Raw genomic sequence first — 17,497 nt, forward strand, 5'->3', positions numbered from 1 at the left:
GGGTTCCGGCCCCCCCCCTCCTCCCCGCCGTTCCTGCAGCTCAACAAGTCCTTCTCGCTGCAGCCGCCGGCGGCTCCTAGCTGCACGTCCCGGGCCCTGGGCGGAGCGGTTGTGCCGAGCGCGCGTCCGCAGCGGCCCGGGGCTCTGGGCTGCGGGAGGGGGAAGACAACCCGCCTCTCCCCTGTCCCGTCCCGTTCCGTCCCCGTGGCGCGGGGCTGCCCCCTGGGCACGGGCAGGGCTTTGCTACCTGGCCGAGCGGGCCAGGGCTGGGCCCCACCAGCTGGGCTTCCCCTGCTCCTTACTTTGGACAGGGTGAGAGTAATAAGGGGTTTTTCTTAACCCCCTTGATTGAAGATGAATGGATTTGATTCAGAGCCAAGACCCTGCCTTTGTGCAGGGCTCGAGTCCAAAAAGCCCAAGGAAGTCCGTCCCTTGGCCTCTCGGAGCCTGGTGGTTTTTTTGGATAAGCCAAGTGGTTTTGAAAGCGTGTTCTGCTCATCCCTGCGCATGTGCTTATTATATTACTACCACAAGTAGCTCTGCTGGTTTCAGTGGGGTCACCCATGGTAGGGAAGAGTAAGCATGTGTCCAGTTGGTTTTTTTCGCCAGGATTAGGAGCAATGATAGCAGAGATCTGGTGAGATGTATTTGTTCCAAAGCCAGAAAAATATATAGGCAGACGGACAAGGTTCTTTGAGTAAATGTGGTATCTTTTATCAGGCCAACTGAGTAGTTGGAAAAATTGTTCTTTGCAAGCTTTCAGGCACAGACACCCTTCTTCAGGCATAGGGAGAATTTGCTAGCTTTAGTGCGCTCTCCTGGGTGGACTAGAAGCAAGGTGCAGGTCTCTGAAAATGCAAATGTGTGGCAGTAAGGATCAGAGGGATGGGAGACAATAGATGTGAGACAGGTAGGTGGGGGAAGGGGGGATTGGTGACCTGGTGATAACTCGTAAAATGTAGAGAGGATACCTGGAGTTATTGGTTGGCAGGCAGGTTATAATATAATAAGTATAACCAACATGCCAGAAATTGTATATGCACTCTTCAGTTTTTATCTCTACATGTTGTATGTGAAGACTTTTACTGAAAAGGGGGGGGGGGAAAGAACCGTGAAAGCCAAACAGTGTTGGGAAGGTGGTAGGTTGACACTCAAGGCAGCTGAATACCCACAGAAGTAGCATAGCAAGAGCAGCTGCAATGCAAACAACTATTATGCTGTTTTGAAATGTTTTCAGAAGGTTGTAGGAGAAAGGGGTTAAATCCAAACAAGTTCAAGCACACTTCAGCAAGAGTGACAATTGCTGTAATAGTTTTGGTGGCATGCTGCTAAGATCTGGAAAACGCTACCTGCCTTATTTAAGTTTTCAAAAGCTGACACGCTGTAACTAGTTTGTCACTACAGACCTCTGTGACCCTTGAATTCATAACTGAAAGATGAAGGGCTCTATAATTTGCTACAAAATCTGTGAATTGCCCAATTCCATTGAAGCTATAAGTACTAAGGAAACCTCTTGCAGGTGGCCTGGAAAGTGAATAGATAAGATCATATGATGTGAAGAGAATTGCCTCTTGGATCAGAAGAAGGAAATTCTTAACAGGGATGTAGTAAACCAGGGGTGCTCCACTTCTGGTCCATGGGGCCAGGGTATCTGGCCCATGAGTCTTCTCATAGGTCAGGAAATATGGCTGTAGGGGAGCAGTGGTAATTAATACTGCCACCCCTTCCCCAATGCCAAATTCCCAAACCTGAACCCCATGCGATGAATTGGGGCTGGGCCATTCCCCTTTCCCCCTGTGGCTGGATTAGGGTTGCACCATGCCCCCTCCTGCAGCTGAATTGGGGTTGGGTCACACCCCTTTCCACCTCCTCACAGCTGGGTCGGGGCTATGCCTTGCTCCCTTCTGCCCCCTGCAGATGTATCGGGGCTTGGCCATGCCCCCTTCCATTTCCTGAAGATGTATTAGGGCCAGGCCACCCCCTGCCCCACCATGGAGCTGTGCATCTCTTGACAAGTATGCTTTATGAATAAATATTAAGGTATTGAGTATAAGAGTTTCTGTCTAGTACTGATTTTTTTTTTTCCAGTATGGTATAGTCACATGAGCCTTATGGATCAGATCACAAAAGTGGTTTTTGACTGCGTCCTGTTACACAAAGTGTACCTGGGGTACTTTTATATCTCATTCTTTTTTCCTTTTGTAGTATTGAGGCTTTCAGTAAGTAGTTACCTAGGTGTTGGTGTTCACTAGTGTTAGAAGAAGGCATTCATAGTTGTCACACTGATGTTTGTGTTTGTTCTAGTTCTGGGTCTTACTGTTTACAACTTTCTCTGTGGTGCAGACAAAGAAATCATAATGGTGTTTAAATAAATACATCAGAATGCTCTTTTTGGTTTAAATATATTTATTTACAGAATGATACCATGATATACTTGTGAATCATAATTTTGTAAATTTCTTACAATAATTATAAACAACACATACATAAGAAAATGAATAAAAGTGAACTCGGAAGAGATCTCTGGCTTACTTCAGCTCCACAACCACGTAAGGAAATGAGCCTTAATACCATCCATTAGTAGGCAGTGCATTGAGATTCCTGGCAAATGTGGAAGGAATTGCAGAAGCACACTAATATCACGAACATTTTGCTTCCTGGCCTCAGAGCTTAAAACAAGACTCTTAGCAGACGGGAAACCATTTGATGTCAGTTTTTGAAGCAGCATGTAACAGATATGGTTTTAACACTAGTCATCAGGAAAGGTTTCATAAACCAAATCCAAAACTTGAAAACCGAATGTATTTTGATGGATTTTGTGTGGATTATTTTCAGGTAAATCCATGGAGAAAGAGGGATGGAACATTCTGCCTCTTGTTTATGTAACGTACATGTCTTGAGATTTTTTTTTTTGCCTTTCTCTAAAGTACTGTATGTTGACTGCAGCCAAGCCTGGGTATATTGACTGGGGTGTGCCAGTGCTTCAAACTAAAATCCAGAGGATTCTGGCTAAAGGACCTTCCCTCTCTCCACTCAGGGTTGGACCAATCGCCACATTTGAGGTCAGGAATGAATTTTACCCCCTGGTCAGATTGGTTCAGACTAATGAGGGTTTTTACCTTTCTCAGTAGAGGGAGGTGTGGACCTCTTCCTTGGGTCCCTTGAGCATATCCTAATAACCCTTGTAGCAGCGGGACACTGGTTGCTGTTGCCCTCCTGCCTTACCTGTGGCAGGCTAGGGTGCTATGCTTTGTGGTTGTGTGAGGTCTCCAGTGTAGTTTTAGTAATAGGGTAGACCAGTGGTTCTGAACATGTTTAGGGTCAAGGCATTCCTCATTAGACTTGAGGCACTCCTTGGAAAATGCCAGCTTAGTTTTCAGTTGTTTTTTGACTATGGAAAAATAAAAGTACATTTTTCTGCTGCAAAGCACTCAGAAAGCCCACAACAGATCAGAATGTTTTTGAAACTGTGGGTTTGTATTTGAAATCTCTGGACACTTATACTCGTGCTCCAGGAGTTTTTTTGGGGTGGGGAGGGGACTTTAATTAAAGTGGCTCTGAGAAACGCTTTAATTAAAATGCCTGGAGCATCTCATGTATCAGTGTCCCCACACTGAAAAATGGCAATTGGACAAGCTTTAATTAAAGCACCCCTGCCACCATTTTTCAGTGTAGGGACTTTGATACACAAGACATTGGAGTCTGCTAGAGCACAGTAATTATCCTACTCCAGCAGACTTGATTAATTGAGCTGAACAGCCTCGCTGCTTGTGTACAGGCACCCTCTGGGTTTACTTGTGAATCATATTTGTGCACCTAACAACACTTACATTGCATGTCGCTTTTGAAAAGATCTCAAGGCATCCCAGGGTGATGTGGCATCCTGGTTGAGAATCACTGGGTTAGACAATGGATTTGTATGAGATAATTTGGATAGGGATGATCCTGCTTCAAGCAGGAGGTTGGACTAGATGACTTCCAAAGGTCCCCTTCCAGACCTACTTTTCTGTGATTCTATATTTAATATTTAATTGTATATGTGAGTGCACTGCAATAGTCCAGTTTGTTTGTAACAAAGCTATTTGGGAATATGACAGAAGGGCTTGAAAAAAGTTAGCTGAGAATTTGGTCTCTTAGGGTGAAAAATTGCTTTGCAACCATTTTACAAAGCCATGTACGCTACAGAAAAAACATTGTGTACTGTATTTAATTGGGACAATGTCAGTCGGCTTTCTATGTAACACATTTTAAATTGTGTAGGAAAAGAAGAGAAAATGGACTTTAACAAGTGGCAAATCATATGCTGTGATTTCCAATCAAGGGACATGCAATTCTGCTGTTGGCCAAGCAAAGGAGGTAGAGTTTATAGGGTGTGGGAAAGATAAGGGAAAAATCATTGACTATTTCTTTTTTATTGGTAGTTATCTAAGTATATTTTTTGACTAAATAAGGTCTTTGAATACATTATTTGGGACATAGTGTTGAAATAAATCAAATAATGAGAGCCCTGATTGCTTTCTTTCTCTCTGTCTGCTTGGAGCTGCTTTTTCTCTGAGGTTGAAAAGCCTTTGGCAACTTGATAAGTCTTGTAGCATGTTCCAAAGATGTCTAAGCTTTGGCTTGTCATCTTGTCCACTAGTTTACTCCAAAGTCTAGCATGCTTAAACAAAACTTCTTTTTTTTCTCAGCACTTCTGAATGCAATCCTAGGCTGCTTTGTTGAATTATCCCAGAAGAGGATAGATTTGGTCTCTGCAGTAGCTGGCACCTGGCCTCATAACAATCTTTTCTTTTAATCTACAGGGATTTTTACATTTCACTTGCTTTCAGTATCCAGTCAAAGAATAGTATGAGGTATTGGGAGCTTCATATTCTATGGAAATTGGAGTTTGTGATTTCCGTTTTGTCCTCGGCTATTATGAACTGTAACAGTTCCATTGTTGAGGTGAAAAATGCATGGATCCATGTCCCAAATCCTGCAAGAGAAAGGAGCTGTTGGTTGGGAGCGGCTTTTTCTGACACTTGATATCAACTGGAATCTGGAATAGATTTGGTAGTGGTGTGTAGAGACCTTTACAAAACCTTAAAAGTCTTGTTTAGTGAAGTTCCCAGGGTTGCTAGTTTTATCAGAACTAGTTCATTCCTATGTATGTGAGAACAAAAGATCTCTACTAGGGGTGCACTGATAGAGATTTTGGGGGCCGATACCAATAGCTGAAATTTAAGGAGGCATATTGGCCAATACCGATCCGATATCTGATACAGCTGCCGTTGGCTGGTAAATCCCTTGTCATGGAAGGGGAGTGAGGAAGAAAGGGAAGGGGCATAGGGAAGCAGATCAACAACCTGTATGGTGAGGGAGGGGCAGGGGCAGGCACTGCCTATCCAGGGCGGGACAGAGGCACGGCTCTTAGGGTGGGGACAGCTCCCACTGCTGTTTGCACCCTGGGAGGGTGGAGGCTGGCCCTGCTCTCCTGGGGTGCTAACAGCGGTGGGAGCCACCCCCTTCTCCACAAGCTGCGCCTCTGTCCTGCATTCCCCCCCTACCCTGACTGGGCAGCATCTGCCCCTACCCCCTCCCTCACTGTGGAGGGGGTGTTGATCTGCAACCCCTCACCACGCCTCTTCCCTCTCCATCCCCTTCTGACTTATCAGCTGGAGGCAGCTCTCTACGCTGCCGGCTCTGCTCTGTGCTGTGCTGCAGCCGCGTGCAGCAGAGCATTTATCGGCCCACCAGGGCCGATATCTGATATAGACAATTTTCTTCATATTGGTACTGATCCGATATTGGACCAATGTATTGGTGCACCTCTAAATTCCACAGAGGCAAAACTTCCTACCTGCCTGCAAGGATTATTCATAGGGTATCAATATCTCCCAACATCTTAATTACCATAGGATCTTCCTTTCTCCCCAGGAAATCTCTGGGGAGCCAGGTGGGGCTCAAAAGTCCAGATGTTCAGGTGGACAAAGGAATTGGGAAGAATCCAGAGCTAAGGACTCTTTTCTGGGAGTGCCCTGCTGTCTTGATCCTATGAGGAAGGGGCTGTCCTAGAATGGTCTTCATTGCCACACACACACATTTCAGCCCCAGGACACCTTTGCCCTTGTGCTGTTCCTGGCTAACATTTCAGAATGCTGCAGCCTTCTCTAGTGCCAGCCCAGTGACCTGCAGCTCTGCTTCTAATTTTTCCTCCTGTCACATGGATGGGAGGTAGAGGGGAGGGAAGAGTGGAACAGAAAGGGTGGGAGAGTCAGGGGTTCCCCAGATCTACCACTGGGAGTCTGACACTTCAACTCCAATTGCCTCTGACTCTCCCCTTTCTCTCCCAGCCCAGCAGAGAGATATATGGGACTGGAGCTAAAGGGTTTGGCTCTGGCGGCGGTTGGGGCCCCGGGTGTCTGGCAGGAGGGGCAGTGGAGGGTCTGGCTGGGATACCAGCAGGGCTACCCAGCGGCACCCTGGCACCAGGAGTGTGACCTGACAGCTGGATAGCAGGCAAGCCATCTACCTGCTCTGCCTCCCTAACTTGTCCTGGTGTAACAAAAAAGTGAAACTCTCCAAAATTGCACTTCATTTCATAAGATACGTTCTCTCACTCCCAAATAGTACCTGTTACCTGCGTGTGCTTTAAAACCAAACCATTTTATTTAGGCTAGAGTTTTAAAATACACAATGAAAAACATTATGGGCAACCGCTGCTAGGAAGTTAAGTGTATGGATGGTAACAAAATTGAGAAGTGCTGCATGTATTTGACCAGTTACACCAACTAGTACAGACCCAGTGGTATTGGAATAGGAGGTTTGCAGTTCCCTTTACCCCTTGGTTACACAGGGTAATGTAAACAGGAAACATCTTCCCATTCTAGGAGTTTAGAGAACTTTTCATTTTTTCCTTATGGAATCACAGTCCCCTTACCAAGAGACAGGTGGACTGCTTCAGCCAACCTCCCAAAACAATGAATTTTCCTGCCTAACCCTCTCCCTTTAATTAAAAAAAAAACCCTTCTGTTTTTAGTCTTCATGTCAAGGCCACAAGTTAATATTTTATTTGCTTGGCATGCCTTTAATTCATCTCTCCACATCAGCCTTTTCAGAAGCTGCTGTAAGTAAGTTTACAAGCCCATAGAAAGTATGAGAAATATTTCAAAATTAATTTATTAAGAAAAATAATGTTTTGCATCTGCTCACATTCTGTGAGGGGAGCAGGATGGGCAATGAAACCAAAGGCTTGCTACTGTGGTTGGTATTTCAGGATAGGGGAAATCCTAAAGAATGTTAGTTTACTGGAGATTGCTCGTTAAAAGAAGGAGCAATTTTTTCAGGCCTGTGATAGAAAACTGTATCTACGTGGAGGAGATATTTGTCAGCTGAATCAACAGCAAATCAGTGAAAGGACTGGGGGGTGGGGAAGGTGCTGTAAAGGACAGGGGTGGCTGTGGGCAGTTTGTCTAGTTCAGAAATCTTGCCAACTGTCTTGAGTTTCTCTTGTATGAAAAATTTTAGATCATGACAAACCAGGATTTTGGCTAACTTTAACAGGATGGTGGAGTAGGACAAAGAAGCTTGCTAGCAACAGAGCTGCCTGTGCCTTCCCTGACTCCATGCCAACAGCATGCTGCAAACAGAGAGCACTAGAAAGCCAAGTACTACTGTCAGCAAGTGATTTTGTCACTTGGTATAGTCTCTGAGACGTCTAATGCAGACTGTCTGGCATAATATTGTAATGCTAATATTGATGTAGTTGTACGAGAGTATACCAGAGTGACTGAATTATAACAGGAATAATATATGGAAATAAGCACTCATGCTGGCTAAGCCTGTAATCCCAGACCTAGTTTCTGCCTCTGCCCATCAGTTCAAGAACACACAGAATAAATCACTAGTTACATATTTTAACATCCCCACCCCCCCAGCCTTTTGGAATCCACCTTGGAACACACGGTGAGGGTGGAGAAAGTGGGGGAGGGACAAGGAGATGTCATGACTTCTTCAGGCCTGCTAACTGAAGCCAAGGCCATCCTATAGCATGTGTCCTCCATAATTGTAATGGGAAGCACTCCCACTTATGCTACAAATCCTTCACTAATAATAAAGTTTACAATGGCTTCTTCCTTGACTAATGTTCTGGCCTTACAACCACTTCCTTTCTAGTTCATTCTCAGGGTTCAATCCCCAGGAATATGAGTTTAGTATAAACCCCAGCCCCTCTGGTTACATGGCCTGTTCCAAGGTCTGTTCTTGCTCCACTCTTTTGTGGTAGACACCCTTTTGTTTCTTCTCTGACATCAGATAATTATCCAGTTAGAGGAGTGTATCTCCTTAAATCCTAGGAAGTAAGTAAGTAAAGAAACTGCAGGTGGGATGGCAGTTGACTATCAAAATCCAGGTTTTCTGTGACCTAGGCTTCAGCTGCATCCATACTGTGTGGTACTGGATGCCTCTGGTTTATGTTGATATTCTAGTTCCTTACTAAGTTGTTTTGTTCTCTTGTCATTCTTCTGTTTTATAAGTTGTTCTGTTTTCTTATAATAAGCCACCCTGAGTCTTTGTTGGGAAGGTGAGCCTATAAATCGAATAAACAAATAAGTGGGCTCTAACCTATATCCAGATATTGGAATGTTCAAAGCATATACACCAGGTTAATGGTTTTGTGGATGGATGGTTTGGACTAAAACCTTGGTAAGAGCCTAGCTTATCTCTGCCGTGATAACATGTGTTTTCTGTCTTGTAGCTAAGGGAAAAACCTGGGTTAGTAGAAGAGGACCCCTACAGTGGGGCTGGCACAAATAAGATGCCAAGTATTGTGTATCCTTTTTTTCTCTTTCAGTAGAATTCCACTTTTCCCTTTTGGTCCTTATTTCCAACATTCTCTGTGATGCACAGCACAAACAAAATATTCCTGTTCAGTTGAAACTTTCAAATGTAGTGTTCATACCAGCAGTGTAACAGGAAGCCTGAGTGCCCTGGGTGGCAGCCGTGCACTGGGAAGGATCACTGGCTGTGCTCCAGCAGCCGGTCCAGCAGTGCACCTGCTGGTATTTATGTACTTCCTCCACGGTTGGTACCCAGGGCTGGTACTATGGGTACCTCCTTTCATTATGATACTGGTTCAGACTTTAGCAAAATAAACTCATGTTTTCCTGTTGATTGGTAATATGCTATTTCCTTCAGTTTTCATGTCTATTTTCTACAACATTTGTATAAAGAAATATATTCTAAGACCACAATTTTCTAAATACAAGACATTTATTTCTGTGAATAGAATTTTGGCTAAGTGATCGGTATGAACTGTGATGGAAACTTGTAGAGAGAGCTCCAAATATTCAGTTAGGGTTGAACACCCAAATTTGAATCATCAAGGAAAACTGGAGTATTCCTGCTAAAGATTTCTGCTGCTTTATCATTTATAATCAAAATGTATAATTTGTATTTTGTCATGGATATGTATCACACTGTGCTGTACAGACAGAACAAAAAGATGGTACATGCCCTAACAAGTTTACAATAAAAAAGGTTTAGAATAAAAAAGGGGGATAATACTGGGCAGCAATGGTCTTAACACTTCAGCAGCCCAGCTACTGTCAAGTCATTTATAGGCCAAAAAACTGAACTTCAGCTTTGGGTGAAATTTTGGCTACATTTAAGTCCATTAAAAAAATTCAGTAGAATCAGGGTTTCATTCCTGGGGGTTTTTTTTTCAGGCATTATACATATCTTACAATGAAGAAGCACAGGAATTATATGCATAGTTTTGTAGCGCCTTTATGGGTGTTAATAGGTACCTGCTATTCTTACTATAGAATGAAATAAGATTGAGACACTGACTCCTTGGTCTTTATTTGTTAGTTTGTTTATAGTCAAACTCGTATTAAAACTTTAAGGGATCTGTCTTTCTAGACAGTGGGACTCTGTGTCAAGAGTTAGATATGTTCTATAGATTTACCTATGACACATTTTCCCAGTAAATGAAGCACACAGTGCATTGATGTAAGGTTCTTTGACAACGTACGTATGGTATAGCGGAAAGATGTCATATTCATAATATTTCCATAGTAGTTTATTTTTAAAGTGCTTAATACTTCAGTCATTTAAATAATACCAGCCATGATAAAATAAGGGAGATGCTTGTGTTGGTGTTTCATGTAATTTTGTTTATTTGTGTAAATGATACAGTGGATTACATGTAAACACTGACTGCACGTTAATTAGCTTAGCTCTTGCATACTGTTACTTTAAGCAGTAGGTCATTGCAGAACAGAGCACACAAGGATTTAACTTTTTTCAGTACTGATGAACTGTGTGTAATTTGAGCACTTTCACCATTTTGGCAACTTGCCCAACTTTCTAACTGGGAATAATAATGATTTGTAATGACATTTGTCTCATTATATTAAAAGTATGTGTGGGTGGTATATGTTGTTTGACAATAAAACTAATGAAGACAGGAAATAGAAATATTGTACGTCAAGTCCTGTTGCTTGAACTTTGTAAAAAAAATATTTATCTTTACTGTCATTAATTTTTATCAAAAGAAAAACCAACAGTGGAATCCTGACTAATGAAATCTTGACCCTTCACCCTAGTGAAAAAGCTTGTATTGACTTTAAATAGAGCCAGATGTATACCTTGTAGCCACCCAAAAATTTTGAAAAAGTTTTAACATTTGTCTATTTTAAGTGTATCTTTGAACCATAGTACACAGTTCCAAAAAGAAATGGATGCAGAATTATAGAAAAAAGTATGTAATTAGGAGCTGAAATATGTAACTTTATAGACAAATTATTTCATAGTCTTTCATTAAGAATTTTTAACGTAGTTACAAAAAGTTTGCTGGAACTTTTGATAGGCAGTTCTATTACGACATACAATCATAATATTGAAGGTGATGTTGGATGGTTAGTTAGGGGATTATCTGCTTTAGCAAATACACTGTGGCTTATTTCTCAACTCCGCTTGCACAGGGATATAGTATAGTGATTCTCAACCTTTTACCTGCCAGGACCCATTTGCAAAGATCCATGGCCTGTCCCAACCCACATCCCCCTTGGCCTGCTTGTGCCTGACTCTCAGTACCCTGCCCCCCTCAGGCCATGCTGGTGTCCCTCATTCCTGATCCACAGTCCCCTCTCCCCCCTAATCCTGCTGGAGGGGGACCCCAGCTGCTCCCATTCCGCTCGGGCCAGAGCACGGTGGCTGAAGTGGCTCCAGCTTATGCGGGCGAAAGTGGCCCTAGCGTGGACTGGAGGGAAGAGGAGGAGAGGCCTGCGGCATCTCCGTGCCCTAGGCTGGGGATGCCATTCTGTGCCAGGCAAACCTGGTTATGGCCCTTCCTGCTCCTGGAACAGCATCTCCCATCCACCCCATCACAAGCATGGGCAATGGTGCCTGTGCTGCCAGCCCAGCCACACAGCTCTCTCTCATCCCCTTCCCCTGCTGGCAGGAGCAGGCATGGTACTTGCTTCTCCCTTAGTTTAGATCAGTGGATTTCAACCGTTTTAGACTCAAAGCACTCTTTGTTGGACTCTAGGCACTCTCATTAGACTCGAGACATCCCTTGGAAAATGCCAAATCTTAGCTTTCACTTGTTTTTTTGACTACGGAAAAATAGAGCCTTTTTTCTGTTGCAAATAACTCAAAAAGGCCACAACAGGTTAGAACAGGGTGGGCATTTATTTGGCCCTGACGACCACATAGGGAATTTTGATGACCTGTCATGGGCCAGGTCACCCCCCCCTCCCCTTCCCCCACAACTCACCAAAATTCCCTATGGGGTTTGGGCAGGTGGGGAGCAGCATTTGGGAGTGGGATGGGTGGCTGAGGCTGATACGCTTCCTTGTACGTCCTGCCTTTGGCAGGGGGTGGTGGTGTGTGTGTGTATTGGGGTGTGTGTTGGGGGGCATGTGCACATGTGGGGTGGGGTGGGGCTGCCTGGGTGCTAGGTCCCAGGAGCCTGCTAGGAAGGAGGGGGAGGCGGGGAGCGTGCACACCCGGCTGAGCCAGTGGTGCTCCACATGGGGCCGAGCCCTGGTCAGGGCAGCTCATACCATGCTGCACTCCCCCCATACCCACTGGCCCAGCCAGTGAACAACTTCTGGCAGGGCTGTTTCTTATGCAGCTCCAGCTGGCTGGAAGGCATCTGGGAGCTGGAGCCAGAGCCCCATATGCTGAGGCAGGAACCACCTGACTGAACTCTATCCCTCCCCTCCCTGCCCCCCGCTCAGAGTGGCACAGCAAGGTCAGGGGCAGGAGCAGAAGGAGGAGCCACCCCTGGAAGTGAAGGGAGCAGAACACCCCTGCTGGCCCAGGTTCTGGCCAGCACACATGGCTTCCGGCAGGGCTGTTCCCATGCAGCTTAGATTCATAGATTCATAGATGAAGGGTCAGAAGGGACCTTTCAAATCTTCTAATCCGACCCCTGCCCCGGGCAGGAGAGAAAACTGGGCTCAAATGACCCCAGCTAGGTAATCATCAAGCCTCCTCTTAAAGACCCCCAAGGTAGGAGCCAGCACTACTTCCCTTGGGAGTTGGTTACAGATCCTAGCTGCCCTGACTGTGAAGTAGTGCCTTCTAATGTCTAGTCTGAACCTACTTTCTAACAGATAGCTGCAGAAGGCCAGGTGCTGCTTTGCTCCCTTTGCCTCCAGCAGTGGCTCCTCCTTCCACTCCTGCCCGTGCTGGGCCCTTCTGGGTAGGCAGTGGGGAAGCTTCACCTGGATGGCTCCCACTGAAGGTGAGGGGAGCAGAGCAGCACCAGGAACAGCCCTGCCGGAAGCTGCGTGCTGTGCCAGCAGGCTGGAGTGCGACACAGGCTGCCTTGGAGGGAACGGCTGGGGCTTGGCCCCATGCAGAGCGCTGCAGGGGCAGCTGCAGGCTGGATCCTGTCAGTTGGCAGGCTGTATCCAGCCCACGGGCCATATTTTGCCCACCCCTACGTTGAAATGCTTTTGACACTGTGATTTCCTATTTGAAGTCTCTGGGTTTATCTTGAGAATCATAGAATCGTAGGAAAGTAAGTCTGGAAAGGACCTCATGAGGCTAGCCAGTCTAGCCTCCTACTTAAGGTAGGGCCATCCCTGACTAAACTATCCCAACCAAGTGTCTCTGTAACTTTCTCTTGAAAATTTCTAGGGATGGAGATTCTACAACTTCTGCAAGTAGCCTGTTCTAATGCTTGGGCGCTTTCATAGTCAGAAAGTTCTTCAGTTCTGTTAGGGCCAGCGAGAATATTCTGTCTGTATCCTCCCTGTAATCACCCTTCAGATATTTGAAGACTATTATCAAATCCTCCTTCAGTCCTCTCTTCTCCAGGCAAAATAACCCTAATTCTTTCAGCCTTTCCTCATAAGTCTTGGTTCCAAGGCCCCTAATCATTTTTGTTGCTTTGAGCTGGACTCTTTCCAATCTGTTACCATCTTTCTTAAAGTGTGGAGCCCAAAATGGGACACAGTAGTGCAGATGAGGCCTCACCAGTGCTAAATAGAGTGGAAAAATCACTTCCGTTGATTTACAAATTACATTCCTGTTAATATGACTTGGTATTCTGTTGAATTTTTTGCAACAGGAGCACACTTTTGGTTCATATTCACCTTATGGGCCATTGTAACCTCCAGATCCTTCTCTTCAGTACTGCAGCCTCCCCAGTCATTCCCCAGTCTTTTTTTGTGCATGCAATTTTTCTGTCGTAAGTAGAGGATTTTGCACTTATCCTTGGTGAATGTGTAGTGTTTGCACACCTAACAGTTTTAACATTGTGCAACTCACCATGGCACTCTTAAAGTAGCTCATGGCACTCTAGTTGAGAATTGCTGGTCTAGATAATTATCCTTCTACTTCAGTGAATAGGAGAAGATGTTTACCTGGTGGACATTTTTCTTCACTACATTCTGATAGCTCCCTTTGCTGGTATACTGGAGCTCCCTGAGCCAATCATCAGTGGCAGAGATTGTTTTCTGGACTCTCTCCATTTTTCACTTCTATTTCAAATGTTGCTGTATCCTTTCTGTAGTTTACAAGAAGTCTGGGAGAAAGAGAGTCTCCTCTGAAGAATGACTAAGGTTTCCCTTAACCTGGTGATGGTTTCTTCAAGTGATAGCTGCAGTTGAGTAAAGCCCTTGGGTGAGATCAAAGAGTCTACTTCTGTGTCGGGATTGACTCTAATTACTTGTATTGACTCCTGCCCCAAAGAAGGCTAGGCATCTCTTTATATGGGGTCATGTAGATCTTTGGGAAGCATGTTTTAGCTGTTTTAATAATCCTGCTAGCCAGCCTGTTTTTTTGGCAACCTTTATGGACCATGCTTTTCCACTTATAGAAAATGAGTAAAAAAGGACGGCCATGTGTGAAGTGGACTATGTTATACTCAAGAAGGTCTAGGGGCTCTAAGATCAGTATCCAGCACTGGCCCTGTTGCCTTTCATTCACAGTATCTTTATCATAAACTCTTCCAATGCTAAGATATCTCTAAGAATCTGGTCAGCATTCCTTCCATCATTGAAGCTTCATTGTTTTGGATAAAGGCAGTACTTCTCCTACCACTTCTGGGCAAATAGGTTAAACAGGGTGGTCCAACAGATGGCCTGCAGACTGCAGGCAACCCACAACTGGTTAATTTGTGGCCCCCGGGCTCTCCTCCAGCCACTACTTCCCCTTTCACCTATTGTGCAGTGCAGTGGGAGATCCTGAGGCTGGGGAGCTGCAAGCAGGAGCCAGGGTATCTGTGGCATGGTGCAGCATAGTGCAGTTGGGGGGGTGTGCCTTAACCTTTGGTCTGTGCTGATGTAGTCTGCATGGAGTGTGGCCCCTGGACATTTAGAAATTGGACAGCTCTGGGTTAAAATTTCAGACCTTCCAAATGGATCTTAACCCTACCCTCTGTCCTGAAATAGCAAAGGAGTGGAGAGCCAGCAGCCTACTTTGTCAGATGCTGTAGCATTCTGCTTCAGTGTCAAGAGGTGTGACAGCTCCTGATCATAAATTTTGCTGTCCTCTTCAAGGAAGGTTTGCAAGAGATCTTGATGAGATAGTCTTTTAGCCTTCCTACCCACCCTGGATCTTGAGGTGAGGAAAAACTTCAAGAATGGAGACTAACAAGCTATCATTGCTTAGTCAGGCAATACAATCATTTTGTCAAATCTGAGGAAGAGGAGGGGGAAGTTCCCTGCTACTGCTCTTGGACCATTCTTAACTTGATGATTATGGTTGCCTCCTCCTGCATGAGGTTACCGGAGATTTAGTGGACTTTAGTTGTGTCATTTTATTTTATATTTATTTTATTTAACTTTATATATTAATGAATCCAACTTATCAAGTAACAAATTTGATTTTATTAGAAAATGTTAAGAGGCATGAAACAAAAATGATAAAGCCATAAGGGAAATACAGAGTGCCCGAGCAAGGGACTAACCTAAGACAGGTTGGGGTGAGGAGGGGAATGCAACTAGGTTACATAACTACAACATTTAAAGGTACATCCATCTCCTAAAATATACATAAAGGGCATGTCTACACATCAACCTACAGCAATGTAGCGACGCTGCATGGCGCAGTACAGCAATGTAGCAATCACGTGTGTTTACATTGCCTCCCATGTATAGCATATCACTACGGCGCTGTAAAGGCAAAATTTACCAATGTGCCACACACGTGGCACAATAACCGCCCATACTGTACCGTGCTTTAGTACTTCTAAAAGAGAGTACTAAAGCACAGTGACATGTAGACATGCCCAAAGAAAGATATTTATCTTCCATCAACAGTGCTTCTTTAACCCAAGTCAATGCCCAACGAAGTCTTGTTTTTTCTTTTCTTTCTTTCAGTTTCTAACAGTTCGTTTATGATTCAGTCAATGTTAAGCTTTTGTGTTTCTTCATTTCTATATAATAATTCACCTCTCTTTCCTCATAACTGCAAAATACAAATCTCAATATCTTCTACTTGTTTCTGCTTTTGTTACATTTATTCCAGATTTGTTCTCAAGTGTTAGCTCATAGAACTTGCACTTTCTTTTAATATTCAAAATAATTTCTCAAACTTTCTGATTTAGAGAAAAAAATGTATTTTTAGCAAATACCAAGAATTTCCAGCAAATTTCCAAGCAAACATCTTTTTCCTTCTCACCTGTAGAATACTGACTTAATAGGACAACTTTTGCATTACCCAAACTTCCCAAATCTTTTGAAACAAATCAGTGACTTTAGGAGTGTCACTTCTTCCTGGCTTTTGCAATTGTAATTCATATAGCCACTAGGGCTAAGTACAGGCAGTCAAAAAGCCTGAGGCTGAATCCATTCAATCCTCACAGGTTAGTCTAAGCTAGGGGTGGGCAGTTATTTTGGGTGGAGGGCCGCTTACCCAGTTTTGGCAGACTGTCGAGGGCTGCATGGGTAGCCCTGCCCCTTGACAGGTGCCCTGCCCCTTGGTTACCATCTTGGAACCAGTGTCCCAGGGCCAGTACTGGTGGGGCCCAAAGCGGGGTACAGGCTGGCAGGGGTCTGTGGAGCTGGGCTGAGCTGCACCAGCAGGGAGAGTGGGGAGCTGGTCCGGCTCCATAGAGCCCCTGCCGGCTGGGACCCCCTGCTCCTGGCACCCTGTGCTGGGCCCCACTGGCACTGGCCCCAGGACACCAGTATGGGCCCTGTGCTCCTGCTGGCTCCCTGCCCACTCACTCCCAGTGCCCCCAGCCCTGTGGTACAGGCTGGGTGCAGCACACAGCCCTAACCCCCTGCTCGCCAGCAGGGAAGAAGCTGGTGCTGAGCACAGGGAAAAGCAGCCCCTCGCCTGCCCCATGGCTGGTGCCCCACGCTGCAGCTTCTCGCAGCCCACGCAAGGCTGTCCGGAGCAGGCACAGGCAGCCCCATGTGGGCTGCAAGTGGCTACAGCGCAGGGCGCTGGCCATGGGGCGAGCGAGGAGCCACTTTTCCCCATGCTAAATGCCAGCTTGTAACCCGGCTTCGCTGCCAGCCTGGGCTCAAAGCCGGCTCCGGGTTTGCCCGTCGGTGACAGCAGTTTCAGCCCCCCTGCTTGCCATGCTGGGTAGTGTTGGATGCTTCTGCCCGCCCGAAGCTCACGCGCTGGGCAGCCCACAGGCAGCAGTGGCAAACACTGCCTGGCACGGCAAGCAGGGGGGCCGCAGCTACTGTTGCCATGCTCAGCCCCGATGGGCGAGGCTGGAGCTGGCGCGGGGCCCAGGCTGGCAGTGGGGCTGGGTCACAAGCTGGTGCTGAGCGTTGGTGGGGGGGAGCGGCTCCTCGCCTGCCCTGTGCCTAGCGCTACAAGCTGCAGCCGTTCTCAGCCTGCCTGGGGCTGCCTGTGCCTGCTCCGGACAGCCTTGCGTGGGCTGCGAGAAGCTGCAGCGTGGGGCACCAGCCATGGGGCGGGTGAGGGGACAGTTTCCTCTGCACCAAGAAGGACCCTGGGGAAAAGCTGAGTGCGGGGAAAAAGTGGCCCCTCCCCTGTCCTGTGGCCAGAGCTCCCTGCTGCAGCCGGTTTCGGCCCA

This window comes from Alligator sinensis, unplaced genomic scaffold, assembly GCF_000455745.1.
Source record: "Alligator sinensis unplaced genomic scaffold, ASM45574v1 scaffold350_1, whole genome shotgun sequence".
In the NCBI taxonomy this organism is placed as follows: domain Eukaryota; kingdom Metazoa; phylum Chordata; order Crocodylia; family Alligatoridae; genus Alligator; species Alligator sinensis.